This window comes from Somniosus microcephalus, unplaced genomic scaffold, assembly GCF_052327205.1.
Source record: "Somniosus microcephalus isolate GS21.2 unplaced genomic scaffold, FLI_Smic_1.0 unresolved_chr1, whole genome shotgun sequence".
NCBI lineage: Eukaryota > Metazoa > Chordata > Chondrichthyes > Squaliformes > Somniosidae > Somniosus > Somniosus microcephalus.
Genome location: NW_028225179.1, coordinates 145,330,885 through 145,346,889, shown reverse-complemented (window position 1 = coordinate 145,346,889; position 16,005 = coordinate 145,330,885). Strand labels below are relative to the sequence as shown.

General features: G+C 53.9%; 1 protein-coding gene across 1 annotated transcript in view; it reads right to left on the bottom strand.

Annotated features, from left to right (window-relative positions):
- Nucleotides 1-16,005, bottom strand: part of LOC147096194 (E3 ubiquitin-protein ligase TRIM39-like) — a 546,064-nt gene that overhangs the window by 514,410 nt on the left and 15,649 nt on the right. The window lies entirely within an intron of this gene.

The window sequence follows — 16,005 nt, the reverse complement described above, 5'->3', positions numbered from 1 at the left end:
GAGTGAGCGCGACTGGGGGGGAAGAGAGAGAGCGACGGGGGGAAAGAGCGAGAGACTGGGGGGAAGAGAGAGAGCGAGAGACTGGGGGGAAGAGAGAGAGCGAGAGACTGGGGGAAGAGAGAGCGAGAGACTGGGGGGAAGAGAGAGAGCGAGAGACTGGGGGGAAGAGAGTGAGCGACTGGGGGGAAGGGGGAGGAAGGGAAGGGGGGAGGAAGGGAAGAGGGAGGGGGAGGGAAGGGGGCAGGGGGAGGGAGGGAAGAGGGGAGCAGGAGGGGGGAGGGAAGGAGGGGTAGGGAAGGGAGGGGAGAAGGTGGGGGAGGGAGGAGAGGGGGAGGGAGAGAGAGGGGAGGCAGAGGGAAGGAGAGAGGGAGAGAGGGAAAGAGAGAGAGGGAAGGAGAGAGAGGGGGAAGGAGAGAGAGAGATTGGGAGTGTGAGAGAGAGAGATTGGGAGTGAGAGAGAGAGAGATTGGGAGTGTGAGAGAGAGATTGGGAGTGTGAGAGATTGGGAGTGTGAGAGAGCGAGAGAGAGAGATTGGGAGTGTGAGAGAGAGAGAGATTGGGAGTGAGAGAGAGAGAGATTGGGAGTGTGAGAGAGAGAGAGATTGGGAGTGTGAGAGAGTTTGGGAGTGAGAGAGAGAGAGATTGGGAGTGTGAGAGAGAGAGATTGGGAGTGTGAGAGAGAGATTGGGAGTGTGAGAGAGAGAGAGATTGGGAGTGTGAGAGAGAGATTGGGAGTGTGAGAGATTGGGAGTGTGAGAGAGAGATTGGGAGTGTGAGAGAGAGATTGGGAGTGTGAGATGTAGGGTTTTTTTTCCTGCTCTCTTGCCCGTTCTGGCCTCCTGCCAGGCTTCGTGCAAGAGTTACCCTTGAGTGGTTCGACCCACTCCCGCTACGGTTCTAGACCTTGGACTTAGATGCAGAGAACAGTAGTGCAGAGAAAAGAACTCAATAGACCAGGCTGAATAGCATGAAATGGATGCTTTTATTTTTAAACAGTTTGAAGCATTACAAAATACATGTCATAGGCACAGATTAAAGTAACTACAATCATGCACAAATTTATGAACTTGACTCTATGGAAATGGGGAACACACGGCACGTCGTAAAAGGGGGAAACACATTACGATTTCCCTTAACTCCCTCCCCTATACCTAAACTAAGTTTCGACCTGGGGAACCTGGGATCATGCTCACCACTCTCGAAATCGCGAGAAAGGGGGTTCGCAGCCTTTTTGGCACCGCTTTCCGTCGTCACGTGGATTTGGAAACTTCTGGCGCAGTCGATATTCTCTCTCTCTCTCGAAGCGGTGGGGTAGACACAGCCTCGATGAGCGCTCGTTAAGGTTGAGATCCACTAAGTCGATTTGGGTTCATGGAGCAGACCCAGATGCAGGCTATGCACATGGGAGAATCTTGTGGCCTAGATCGCCAGTCCTCCAGAGGGTTTCTTCTCCGTCGGCCTGGGTCGTCGATGATCTCCCGACCCCAGTACCCGGACCACCCTCGTCGTCTTCTCGTCGTGGCCGAGCCTTGTTTGGCTGAACACCGACCACGTTGTCCTTTTACCGAAACCGTCCGTCTTTAAAAAGACGAAAACGTTTTCATCGATTCTGCATCTGCCGAAGTGGAAGAGGCGCCGATCCTGGCCCCGTCCGAAGAAGTTGAAGTCGTCCAAGAAGAAGAAGCAGCCGCCGTCCAGTCAAGTGAAGTTGTTCAAGTAACCCGAAGTCCGAAGTAACTTAGATGGACTTTCAATCCATAGTTATACTCTTTTGGGACAGTCTTATCTCCCGCCAAATCATAGTCCTGTCTTTGTATTAATTTTGGCGGGCAGAAATCTCTGCAGGGGCGCTTTGTCTTGTAACGGAGCCGGTGATAAATTAAACTGGCCTTCCTGGCCGATAATGTCTTTTAATGTCTTTTGCATTGTCACCGCGGCTCGGTTCGCATATTGATCGGTCCGGAGATTTTCCTTGATGGCTGCTAAACGGTTTTTCCTTTGTACAATAAATGGGTATGAGTGATTTTGCATTGTCCGCCCATATCTTGATGGGCCCCATCCTGTACTTGTAATCCATTGAATATGTATGCTGTTCTTCTGAGTTTCGGTTCCCAGATACTGGCTTTCGCGGGCTCATTGTCTTCAATCCACAAGCCTGTCTGGCTTGCAGTAACAGAAATAAAATGGTTCAGAAACTGATCACGGGGCCTGGCGGCCATTTTGTATGCCCTTTTATCAAAGGTTTTTCTGTGCAAGCTTACTTTGGTCAATAAACAGTCTTATTTTATCCAGTTTTCTTGCGTGATTTTTGCTGAAAATTGCGAATCTTACAGGCCCCCCTGTGATACTGATAGCTTGCTTAAAGTATCAATAATCCTTGATGAGCAAATTTTCCCTGATTCCCCACATCCAAACATTCCTGGCACTTAGCTATCTATGACCCTCACGACACATGCAGTTCCCATTTCCGCAGAAAACGAAAATTACCTTTTGTACATTTGGACAATCATAGACAGCGTATTTTAAACTATAACACATTCACTTGTCAGATGTGCGGGGTTTGATACCCCCTGGCACCATCTGCATGCATCTTTTATTAATCCAAAAAAACTTAAGAACGACTAATAACATAACAATACTTATTTCCTTATAACCCAAAACAATCACAAAAAAATTTAAAATGGAGGGACGCTTAATCTTAGACTAGCAGCTTAGAGTGGGGTATCTGCTTCCCCCATTCGCACATAGCGTTCTCTCCATTCTCCTGTGTTCTCGTGCCTCTGGAGTCGTTTGCCTCTTTTGCAATGCACGAAGAGCAAAAATATCACAATCAAAACCTGACATCCTACTAGGATATGGGATGCTATTCTAATCCAGGCGGGGACCTCTATGTTGGTGAACAAGTCCCACCATGGTGGGATGGTTATGTCCAATATGTCTTTTCCTATCTCTAAAGTCTTCTGCTCCAGTGTGTAGAAATGTTTCTGTGAAATTATAACGGCTTTTAAAATCTTGGTGAGGTGTTCGGGAAGAGGGGGAATGACATAACCAAAATGCGCGACAAATCGTTGTAAGTCTGTGAAATTCTCTTTGATAGTGATGTGAACGGTGGAGGGCGCAGGAATGGGGACAATTCGTTGTTGTGCCACTTGAACCTCGGCCCTGGGTTTGAAACAGAAACTGCTATCACTGACCGAAACCACTCGTGTTGTCCATATCGGTACTGAGGCGCTGCAGTGGTGACGCAGTATGTCCCACCCCCGATATATGCTACCTGTGGGGGCACATGGTCCTCTGCCATTGCCTCCATGGTGCAATTCACCGGCTTTGTGCTAGCAGTCCTGAACCCGCACTGCGGTTTCAGAAAGGCGTTCAAGTGCTGGGGACACAGGATGATGTGTGCTCCCCGGCTCCGACATCCCGAGAGGTCGGTGCCTGTCATCGTACGCTCCCATCTGATGACGTAAGGCGGGACCGCTGCGTAACAAATGTGTGCGCCCCCCCAAATGACTCCAATGTTCTCTACTCTGTACACCGGGGCGGGCTTTGCTGCGGGACCCAACACCGGCATTCTTACTACTATTCCCATAATAGTGTGATTTGAATGTCCGCAGTCCACTGGGACTGGGTATGCTTCTGCGGCTAGTCTGAGCTGGCACGGGCTTAATGCATTCTCAAAAGGGTGGAGCGCTTGCAAGTGCTTGTTGCTGATCCAGGACGGGACCAAACCCTGTTTTAAATCCTCAAGATTACTGCGGCCCTCGCCCAGTAACCATGCCCCGTACAGCACACAGGCCTCGTTTTGCGCAGCTTGATCGGACGCATTCCGATCCTCCTTAATGAGTGCACTTACCGTTCTCGCGTGTTTCTCCAGCTCAGCAATTATGTCCTTAAAGTGTAGTGTCATGGCCTGGTCCTCATGTAGCTCAGAACCCACTACCTTATTTTCATCTGTCAATATGTTCCTTAACTGGGCTTTTAAACCGTTGATCTGTGTCTGCAGCTCCACGTTATCTAGAGCGTTGACAACAGATGTCCCGGTATTAAAAGCAGTGAATATGTCATTTACAGTACCCCTTCTTTGCCTCCCGACTCGATCCAAAACTTCTGGCGGTGTGGTGTATAATTTGTCTCTGTCGATGTCGGCAAAGTCAAATTCGTAAAATTGTCTAAACATACGGGTTAACAGGACCTGGTATAATTGTTCCGTTTCTTTGGGACACCACTCCGGCAATCTTACCTCAGTGAGATTTAAAATCACTGAGGCCACCGCGTAGTGTACCCCTTGGTACAGCACCTGACCGGTGGGTACCAATACTAAACCGTTCCCGGGTCCCTTGGTGGTGGTTGGGCACCCTTCTTTCTGGGCTAGTGCTACCGGAAGCGTGGGCAGGGGCTTGCGTGGGCGGGGGATGAGTTCAGTGGCGTTCACCGGAATAGGGGAGTATGGGGCTCCGCACGCTCGAGTGCTAACATCCCATCTCATCCCCTTCCCTTCATCCTGCCACTGCCTCTGGAAGAAGATGGACACGCCCTTGGGGCAGACGTGTCTCGAACCCCACATACAGACATATATTCCCTCATCTGGTTCCCACCATTTGTCCCAACACACACGTAATTGTCTGTGAGTTCCCGTAATAGTCCGATGGGTATTATTACCCAGTCGCTCCCACTCGACCGTAGAGTTTCTCATGTCCTTTCCCAGCTTTCGTAGCCACCACCATCGCCTTAGTGGTACGTTCCCATTGCACACCAGACAAATCCTCTTTCCCACGGTGACGCTGACTCTGGGCGCAAGGATCCTCACTCGAGGGCAAGTTAACGAAGTCTCTTGGTAGGCAAAACCGAAGTTGCTGGAATATTCCGTGGAATTTGTTCCCAACCAACCTGGCCATCTCCCTTGGTGGAAGTAGGTGGCGGTTTCCTCAACCTCTCGCTTCCCCATCCCATCCGTTGCGATGGGGGCCGTGTCCCCGGAGCATCCGAAAATGATGACGTCCTTGGTGCGGCCTCGGTAGGCCCACCCGCACCCGATCGCCATGAACGCGATGAAAATCCTTTCCATCATATCCCAGGTTTCTGTAACCAACAAAATGATGTAGCCGGGCTCCCGATAGGTGCTGGCCTAAATTAATTGGACGCGCGGGTTCCTCGACCCCGCTCCCTAACAAACACACATACCGGGCAGACCTCAAAATTGTACTCTTAACACCATATACTTTACATTCCTTAAAACTATGACCATAATTACCTAACTTAACTTATGTACAGCGCCGCCCTCCGTGGGGCGGCTTTCCGAATCCCTGTGAGGCCTGTCGTGTGCCACACCCTGCGGTGGGGCTGCATTGATCTTTGGCTTTGATCCCCCGCAGCCTGTCGCTGCTGAACGGGGATCATGCCTTCCTGGGGCTGCTCTAAACCGTGGTTGGGAAGGATGGGGAGAATCTGGCCAAAATTTTCTGGGCTGTGGCGCTCGAGCCGACCTACGAGGGGCTGCTTTGGGTCGGGCTCCCGGGGCCGATGGACCGGGGGTTGGGACTGTTACCGTCACAGCCTGTGGTTCCTCCACAGCTGCCGGCTCCAGCTCCCCTTCCTCAGGCTCCGCCCCCCCGGGGTCGGGATCTGTGGCTACTGACTCCACCTCACCCGTCCCTACAGGTAGTGGGTCTCCGCCCCCATTCCCTACCTCCCCCAAGCTTGAGTCGAGGGCGGGATCGTCGCCCTCTGACTCTTCCTCCTCCATGACTGGGTCTAAGGCGGGGTCGAGCTGTTCGTGCTCTCTCCTGCCTAAATCCCATTCAAAAGATGAGACCTCCCACTCCAATGGGATGGCCTCTCCCTTTACGCAGGCTACGGTACCAGCCCGTGTGGTCTGTGACTCTGTTACAGGCTGAGGATCTTTGTTCTCCGACCTGGTCCCCTTTGATGGCCCTTGTGCACCCGATTTAAATAGTTTACACTGGTTGATGTGAAACCATTTGATACGTCGGGGCGTTTTCACTGCATAAACCATGGGGCTGGCCTTGTCCACAATGCTGTAGGGCCCCATGTACAGTGGTTCAAAACTCCCTACCCTGGCGTAGTTTCGGACCATGACCTGGTCTCCGACTACCCACTCTTGTTGTTTCCGAGGTTCCAACAACAGTTTATTTCCCTGGTGCTGTCTTCCCATGTTCCCAGCCGCCTGCCCATAAATCTGTCTCAGGCGCTCCAAGAGGGTTTGGGCGAATTTGTCCCGTTTCACCTCTCGGAGCTGACCCTCAGTGAGCACCGGGGCTAGCACATGGGTGGGTGTTCGCATGATCCTTCCAGTCATTAACTCGTGCGGGGAATACCCCGTGCTTTTGGACTGGCTGGCTCGGATCCCCATGAGGACTAAAGGCAGGACCTCCGCCCATTTCTGGGGCGAGCCCATTGTCTCTTTCCTCAGCTTTTCCTTGAGGGTCCGATTCATACGCTCAACAATCCCGGATGACTGGGGATTGTATGCTACGTGCCACTTTCCCTCAATGCCCAAGAGCATGAGGGCGTTCTGCATTACTTGACCGGTGAACTGACTCCCCTGGTCGGACTCTACAAAACGGGGGAGTCCCCACCGTGAGAACACTTCCCGAATCAAGATCTTAGCAGTACCCAGTGCCGTAGCTGTTCTGCACGGGAAGGCTTCTACCCATTTGGTGAACACATCTACCAGGACAAGGCAGTACTTATAGCCTCCCTGGGCGGCGGGCAGGGGCCCTATGTAGTCGACCTGAATCGACTGCCATGGTCCCTCTACCCTCCTGATGTGCCCCATGGGCACCTTCCTTTTGTGGGGGTCTGGGTTGTTAGCAGCACACACAAGACAGCTTGCGCAGAACTCGCGGACATCGTCCCGAAGTCTCGGCCACCATCCCGCCTGCTCTACCCGTTGCCAGGTGACCTCAGGTCCGGGGTGTCCCGCTCCTGGACCCTCGTGGGCCAATTGCAGGAATTCCCTTCGGTGCTGCTGCGGCACAACCCACTGCTCCTCTCGGAACAGCATACCTTCTTTGACTGTGAGGGCTGCCGTACTGTACGGACCTTCTACCTGTTTGCCCTCTGTGATGGCTTTTAGGACTGCTTTTAGGGCGGGATCCAGGGTTTGGACGGTCTTTAGGTCTGGGGGCGGTGTCACCCCTGTGTTCCCGGGAATTCCCCCCCTGCCTTGGATCGCCGCCACGGGTCCGGGTTCGTATGGGTCCCAGAGAATGCCGTTGCGGGCACCCTCCCTGGCTAGCGCATCCGCCTGCTGGTTGCCCTGACTGCGGGGTTTTGTAGTGGAGTGAGCCTTCACCTTATGGATGAATACCTCTCCTTTCTCCCCCACAGCTGCTCGGATCTTCTCCAGCAAGGGCTTAACTGTTAAAGGCCGCCCGTCCGCGGAGGTGTACCCGCGTCGGGACCAGATGGCGAGGTACTCTGTACACGAATTGCACGTGAACATGCTGTCTGAGCAAATCGTGTATGGGGTTGGGAAAATCTCGGGGTGGGTAACCACGTACGCCACCGCGGACAGTTCAGCCTGCTGCGCGCTCATAGTGCTGGGGAGCTTAATTGCCAGGGCAATGTTTGCCGCAGGGTCATAAACTCCACACTCTGTGAGTCGCTTGCCGTCAGCTACAGTGCTAGAACCGTCTACGTAGATCTCGCGGCCTGTGGGATGTATCCCGGCCCGTAAACCTATGTTAACTTCCCATACCCCTTCTACGGAACATTGATGGGCTGTCCCGGGATATGCCATATTGGCTGCGAGCCTTGGCGCGCAGAGGCCTTTAACTTTTAGATCCATCTGGGAAAGGAGGAGGGTCCAGCGCGCAATCCGAGCGCTGCTTACGGTCCCATCCTTAATCCTCCCATCCAGAAGCATCTTCGTGGGGGTGTGATGGGTGAGGAGCGTAATGGGAGAGGTCCCTGTGAAGATCACTGATCTGTTCACAGCCCAATGCGTGGCCAGGAGATGCCGTTCGCAATTGGAGAAACTCCTCTCCACATCCGTGAGCACCCTGGAGGAATAAACTACTGGTCTTAGCTTGCCGTGCCGCTCTTGGAGCAGCACTGCGCTCAGGCTGTCCCCACTAGCGGCTACCTCCAGAAAGAACTCCTCTCCCCCATCTATGGCCCCTAGGGCTGGCGCTGTCTGCAGATCTCTTTTCAACTTCTCGAACGCTGCCTGGCACCCCTTGTCCCAAGACCACTCGACTCCCTTGTGTAAGAGTCGAAGTAGCGGGGCTGCTGTGGCAGCATAGTCCTCGATGAAATCTCTGCAGTACCCGGTCAATCCCAAAAAGGACCTTACACCCGTTACTGTGTTGGGAATCGGCAGATCTTGTATAGATTCCCGCCTGGCCTTATCTATGGCTCTTTCTCCCCCGCGGATGGCCAGACCCAGGAATTTGACTTCCTGCTGGCCGATCTGGGCTTTCTTTGGGTTTACTTTGAAACCCTTCCTTTCTAACAGTTCCAACAATTCGGCTAACAGTGGGCCGTGCTGCTCCCTTGTATCTGTGAACAGGAGTAAGTCGTCCACATACTGCACTATCTGGTTGGGCTGGCTGAACTCTTTCAAACTCCCCGCCATGCACTGATGGAAAATGCTGGGGCTGTTGTGAAAACCCTGTGGTAAGCAGTTCCAAGTGTACTGTTGCCCTTTGAATGTAAAGGCAAACTTGTACTGGTCCTCCCGCCGCAGCGGAATGGACCAAAAACCGTTCGAGATGTCCAGCACCGTGAATGTGGTCGCCGATGCTGGAATACTCCCTATTAAGTTTGCAACTGCTGCTACCGTGGGCGCGCAGGCCGGGATATTACTATTGAGGACTCTGTAGTCCACCGTGGCTCTCCACGAATTGTCCGGTTTCTTTACCGGCCATAATGGGGAGTTTACGTGGGTGGCTATCGTCCTCAACACGCCCTGCTGTACCAATGAAGATATTGCTGTCTCCATGTCGGGTTCTGCCTCCTTGGGGAAATTATACTGCTTTTGGGGTCGGATCATGGGGTCCCCGTCTACGCTGACTTCGAACCCAGTGACTCTCCCGCAGTCGTGCTTGTGGGTGGCGAACGCGGTCAGATTTTCTGACACACACGCCTGCAAGTCCGTTGGGACGTTTGTTATCATGAGCTCGAGATCGTAACCTCCTGACGGCTTCATAGTGCACAGGGTCCCCTTTTCTTCCTTCCCCGGGATTACGACTACCTTACCTAAACCGCCCTCGGCTCCCCAGAGACAGTGATTTCTCAGGTCCACGAGGATCCCGTGTTCCACCAAGAAATCAGCCCCGAGGATGCCCTTTCCCCCGCCCCCCTCTTTCCACTTCAATAGGATGCACGTCCATGTGGTGTGGAGTGCTCCCAACTTAATGGAGAGCGGGAGGGAGTACGCGCCAGCCTGTTCTCTACCTGTGAAACCCGCTACTAAATATGGAGCCTGGGCGGACAGAGGTGAGGCAAAAGGTTTGTCCGTGTGGATCACGGTACACGAAGCTCCTGTATCCAACAGGTAGCTACCCCTTTGTTTCTCCACCTCCATCTCCACCACAGGTCTTCTCCAAGCGTCATAGCAGAGCGGACACAAGTAGACGGGCTGCGCGGGCGTCAGTCATTTAGGTGTTTCGGCTGGGGTCTCGGGGGCGATAGGGCTGTTAGCAACCGCTACCTTCCCCTGCCAGGTCATCAGAGACCGCATAGTCTCCAAGACTGACTCGATCGCAGCGGGGGTCCACAACCGCACCACCCCCTTTAGTCGGGGCAGAGGCTACGGTTGGGTTCTGGACTGGTGTTGGGGCAGCGGCCTGCACTTGTGGTTGTGCTGGTGTTGGGTAAACTCTCGGGCCGTTGGCGACTCGGGCTTGGGCTTGATCTTGGGCTGCGGCGAACGCTCTCTCCCTCTTATCCATCCAAGGATTCCTACAGTCCTTGCGCCAATGACCCTCCTTCCCACAACCCGTAACAACTGCTATTGGCTTGAGGAGGGCGATTTCCCTCCTGACGCCATTCCCTTTTAGCAGAGGCTGCGGGCCTCACCTCATGCACCTTTCCTTTTACAACAGGCGTTTTCTTGCCCTTGTTATTCCTATAACTGATCGTGAGCTGATCTAGCACTAGATCCTCCGTGGAGCGGGCGTTGGTGGGGTCAAACCATGCTTTGGCCTGTTCCTTCACTACTGGCAGGCAACCTGCTACCAGGCACCAAAGCCAGTGAGCCCTTTGTTCGCCATCCAGCCCGGCCCGGGCCGGCCCCGCCCGGGCAGCTGCGCCGATACACTGGCCACAACCTGTCGGCGAAAACCCGTGGGGGTTCTCCCTCTAGCTGCACTGTCTTTTCTAAACAGAGGAACGGAGTTCCGTCCCCCTCTCCCCATGATCTCCAGAATCTCATCCCGTAGCAACTCATAGTCCCTGTGCCCTCTCTTGCTCTCGTCAGGGAGACACTGGAGGAGCGAACTGTCCAGGGAGAACAGCAGCATTTTAGACTGTTCAACCCCGTCGCAGTCATTGACCGCTGCGGTCTGCTCCACGTCCCTGAAATGCACGGAGGGGATCTCCTGACTCGGAGAGTTTTGGGATGTGACTTATCATCTCTCTTAGCTGTCGTGCGCTATGAGGCATTATGATCTGACTCTCAAGGGGTCCGTCATCGCCATTTTCTTCATTTGGACCGAGCTTCCGGTGCCTCGTTGGACACAACGGCGCTCTGGCCCCGACTCTACTGCCTGGGGTTGCTCTACCTCAGGGCTCTCTTCCTCTACCGCCTCCGTCTCCTGTCCCGGAGTCCAAGACTCCTCATAGGCAGGAGGCGCAGAGGGTTCGGGGGTTGGTACCACAACTGCCTCTTGTGGAATCGGTCTTTTGGATTCCTTGGCTAGCAACAGCTGACTCGCTGGTGGATTTATGAGACACACCAACCCGTTTGCCTTCGCTAGGGCCTTTCTCAGGTCCTCTAGCTCCCGGTGGCAAGCGCTGTGGTCGGTGCTCTCAGATCTATCCTCCATGGCCATCTTATATGCTGCCCTGGCTCCCAGGAGCTTTTCCTCTTGGGCATCTACTTGTTTGGCTAGACGGAAACACCTCTCTCTCATTCTACCTTCACTGGCCTTGGCCTCAACGACCTGACATTTTAATATTCTACCCGGGTTTCGTGGCAGCGAATTATGGAGCGGCGTTCCTGATTCAGCGCGTCAAGCGATTCAATCAGTTTTTGACCTCCCGCAACCTTTTCCTCTACGTCTTTAGGCAAGCCGTTGATCTGGACTGTCTGTGCTGCAACTACCTGGTCCAAAAGCTGGACTTGCTTCTTGTAGAACATCAGCCAGACCGCCTTTTCTACAGATTTCTTATGCTCTCTACCCGCTGTCCACTTGATGGCTGCGTCTAGCGGGCGCCTATCCCTTAATAGATCAGATATCCATTGTTTTGTGAGGTTGTCTTTTCCGAAAACATAATCTGCTATTCTTTCATCCATCACATTTCGTTTATTCAGATCTTGATCTAACATACTACTTTCCTGCTGCCAAGGTCCTGCCGCGGTCGCCATTTCTGTAGGGTTTTTTTTCCTGCTCTCTTGCCCGTTCTGGCCTCCTGCCAGGCTTCATGCAAGAGTTACCCTTGAGTGGTTCGACCCACTCCCCCTACGGTTCTAGACCTTGGACTTAGATGCAAGAGAACAGTAGTGCAGAGAAAAGAACTCAATAGACCAGGCTGAATAGCACGAAATGGATGCTTTTATTTTTAAACAGTTTGAAGCATTACAAAATACATGTCATAGGCACAGATTAAAGTAACTACAATCATGCACAAATTTATGAACTTGACTCTATGGAAATGGGGAACACACGGCACGTCGTAAAAGGGGGGAAACACATTACGATTTCCCTTAACTCCCTCCCCTATACCTAAACTAAGTTTCGACCTGGGGAACCTGGGATCATGCTCACCACTCTCGAAATCGCGAGAAAGGGGGTTCGCAGCCTTTTTTGGCACCGCTTTCCGTCGTCACGTGGATTTGGAAACTTCTGGCGCAGTCGATATTCTCTCTCTCTCGAAGCGGTGGGGTAGACACAGCCTCGATGAGCGCTCGTTAAGGTTGAGATCCACTAAGTCGATTTGGGTTCATGGAGCAGACCCAGATGCAGGCTATGCACATGGGAGAATCTTGTGGCCTAGATCGCCAGTCCTCCAGAGGGTTTCTTCTCCGTCGGCCTGGGTCGTCGATGATCTCCCGACCCCAGTACCCGGGCCACCCTCGTCGTCTTCTCGTCGTGGCCGAGCCTTGTTTGGCTGAACACCGACCACGTTGTCCTTTTACCGAAACCGTCCCGTCTTTAAAAAGACGAAAACGTTTTCATCGATTCTGCATCTGCCGAAGTGGAAGAGGCGCCGATCCTGGCCCCGTCCGAAGAAGTTGAAGTCGTCCAAGAAGAAGAAGCAGCCGCCGTCCAGTCAAGTGAAGTTGTTCAAGTAACCCGAAGTCCGAAGTAACTTAGATGGACTTTCAATCCATGGTTATACTCTTTTGGGACAGTCTTATCTCCCGCCAAATCATAGTCCTGTCTTTGTATTAATTTTTGGCAGGCAGAAATCTCTGCAGGGGCGCTTTGTCTTGTAACAGAGCCGGTGATAACTTAAACTGGCCTTCCTGGCCGATAATGTCTTTTAATGTCTTTTGCATTGTCACCGCGGCTCGGTTCGCATATTGATCGGTCCGGAGATTTTCCTTGATGGCTGCTAAACGGTTTTTCCTTTGTACAATAAATGGGTATGAGTGATTTTGCATTGTCCGCCCATATCTTGATGGGCCCCATCCTGTACTTGTAATCCATTGAATATGTATGCTGTTCCTCTGAGTTTCGGTTCCCAGATATTGGCTTTCGCGGGCTCACTGTCTTCAATCCACAAGCCTGTCTGGCTTGCAGTAACAGAAATAAAATGGTTCAGAAACTGATCACGGGGCCTGGCGGCCATTTTGTATGCCCTTTTATCAAAGGTTTTTCTGTGCAAGCTTACTTTTGGTCAATAAACAGTCTTATTTTATCCAGTTTTCTTGCGTGATTTTTGCTGAAAATTGCGAATCTTACAGAGAGAGAGATTGGGAGTGTGAGAGAGAGAGAGATTGGGAGTGTGAGAGAGAGAGATTGGGAGTGTGAGAGAGAGAGATTGGGAGTGTGAGAGAGAGAGATTGGGAGTGTGAGAGAGAGAGAGATTGGGAGTGTGAGAGAGAGAGAGATTGGGAGTGTGAGAGAGAGACTGGGCCGCCGCGGGCCCCGCTCACCTGATGGCTTTGGGTCGGGCTTTCGGGCGGGGCTGTTGATGCCACGGGGAGCTTTTGTGCGCGGCAGCTCCCGCACGGCCCGCCGTGGCTGGTGGCTATGGGTCCGGCTCTAGGGCGGGGCTGTTGCCGCCACGGGGAAGTTTTGTGCGCGGCAGCTCCCGGCACGGCCCGCCGCGGCGGTCACCTGGTGGTTTTGGGGCGGGGCTGTTGACGCCGCGGGGAAGTTTTTGTGCGCGGTGGCTCCCGGCACGGCCCGCAACTCAAGGCCCAGGCTTCCCGGGCTGCTAGGCCGTGCCCGGCGCCAGCACAGCCGCTCCGAAATGGCCGTCAAAGTAGGCGAGCCTCCGGGCGAAGGGCAGGGGATCACTTCATTTCCTACTGTTGCTAAATACAATTTAAAACTCAAATAAATTGTTATTTTCCTTAGTTCCCTAACACACAGAAAGTGTGGGGAAAAAATCGTGAAGAATCAAGATGGTGGCCACTCACCTCGGTTCAGAATGATAAGGCCCGCCCACACACACACCGATTGGTCAACCGTCAGGTCACTGAACTGTAGGATTGGTCAATCGTCAAGTCACTCAACACTCAACTGCAGGATGGCCCGCCCGCAACGCGCAATGGACCCGCCCCCCGTTGACGCAGCGATGGTCAACCGTCGGTCAACTGTCAGGTCGCTCGACACGCACGATTGGTCAACCTTCACGTCACTCAATGCAAATGAGCGGAACTTTTCCCATTTAATGAGCGGAATTTTTGAACGTTTTTTTGGATACCGTGGGTACGATTTTTGTCTGACGGAAAAGTAAATACGCCTATGACCGGTCCGTAATCGTACGCTTTCTTTTGATGTGACGCGCGTGTAGGTACGCTCTATAACTTTCGAACGTATAGAGCACAGACAGACAGACAGACAGAAGAGGTCTTTTATATATATAGACTAGCTGGGGAGCCCCGCATTGCGAGGGCAATTTTGGGGCGCTTGGTCTTCCTGCCCCTGTGTGTCCCCCCTCTCCCTGTGATGTCCTCTCCCTGTCCTATCCCCGTGTAATCACTGTCTCCCCCCCGTGTAATGACTGTCTCCCGTGTAATCAACGTCTCCCCCCCCCGTGTAATCACTGTCTCCCCCCCCCCGTGTAATCACTGTCTCCCCCCGTGTAATCACTGTCTCCCCCCCCCCCATGAAATCACTGTCTCCCCCCCCGTGTAATCAATGTATCCCCCCCCCCCCGGTGTAATCACTGTCTCCGCCCCCCCGCCCCCCCGTGTAATCACTGTCTCCCCCCCCCCCTCCCCCATGACCCCGTCTCCATCAAGGACACCGATCTTGCTCCCCCACCAGCTGGGAACAGCTAACTCAGCACAGAGGAGGAATGCTGAGCGGGCGGCCGGCGCCGGGGAGCGGGCTCTCGCGGGCGGGCGCATGCGCGGTCAGTGCGGGCGGCGCGAGGCGGCCCGCGGGGAGCAGGCAAGACCGCCGGCGTGGCCCGTTGCCGGGGTAACGGGGGCCGTGCGAATGCGTGCCGTCGTCAAGGCGGCCGCGCAACTGGCGGCCTCTTGTTTTTTTTAAACTCATCAGCTCTCCCCCCGCCCCCCGCCCCGCGATTTCCCGAGGCTCTCCCCCCCCGCGATTTCCTGAGGCTCTCCCCACCCCCCCGCGATTTCCCAAGGCTCTCCCCCCCCCCGCGATTTCCCGAGGCTCTCCCCCCGCCTATTAAATTGTTATTTAATTCCCTAACACATCATTAAAATATTTACCTTACTTCCCTAACACACTGAAAGTGTGGGGAAAAAATTGTGAAAAATCAAGATGGCGGCCACCCACCTCGGTTCAGAAGGATAAGGGCCAGCCCACACACGCACCGGTTGGTCGACTGGTCAGGTCACCGAAGCGTAGGATTGGTCAATCGTCGAGTCACTCGACACTCAACTGTAGGAAGGAACCCGCCGTCCGATGGTGGACCTGCGACGTCACACGGTCGCTAATGAGATGCTAATGAGCGGAACGCTGAACGTTTTTGGGATACCGCGGGCGGGATTTTTGTCCGGCTGAAACGTAAATACGCCTATGACCGGTCCGGAATCGCAAGCTTTCTTTTGAGGCAACGCGCGCGTCGGTACGCTCTGTAACTTTCAAACGTATTGAACACAGACAGACAGACAGACATCGGGACAGACAGACAGACATAAGAGCTCTTTTATATATATAGATAGACTAGCTCCGGGGTGCCCGGCGGTGCCGAGGCTTTTTTGAGGGCATGTTGTTGTTGGAAGAGAGAGAGAGCGACTGGGGGGGGAAGAGAGAGAGCGACTGGGGGGGAAGAGAGAGAGAGCGACTGGGGGGGGGAAGGGAAGAGAGAGAGCGACTGGGGGGGGGAAGGAGAGAGAGCGACTGGGAGGGAAGAAAGAGAGCGACTGGGGGGGAAGAGAGAGAGCGACGGGGGGGAAGAGAGAGAGTGACTGGGGGGAGAGAGAGCCTGGGGGGAAGGAGAGAGCGACTGGGGGGGAAGGGAGAGAGCGACTGGGGGGGGAAGAGAGAGAGCGACGGGGGGGAGAGGGGAAGAGAGAGAGCGACTGGGGGGGAAGAGAGAGCGACTGGGGGGGGAAGAGAGAGAGCGACGGGGGGGAAGAGAGAGAGCGACTGGGGGGGAAGAGAGAGAGCGACTGGGGGGGGAAGAGGAGAGAGCGAATGGGGGGGAAGGAGAGAGCGACTGGGG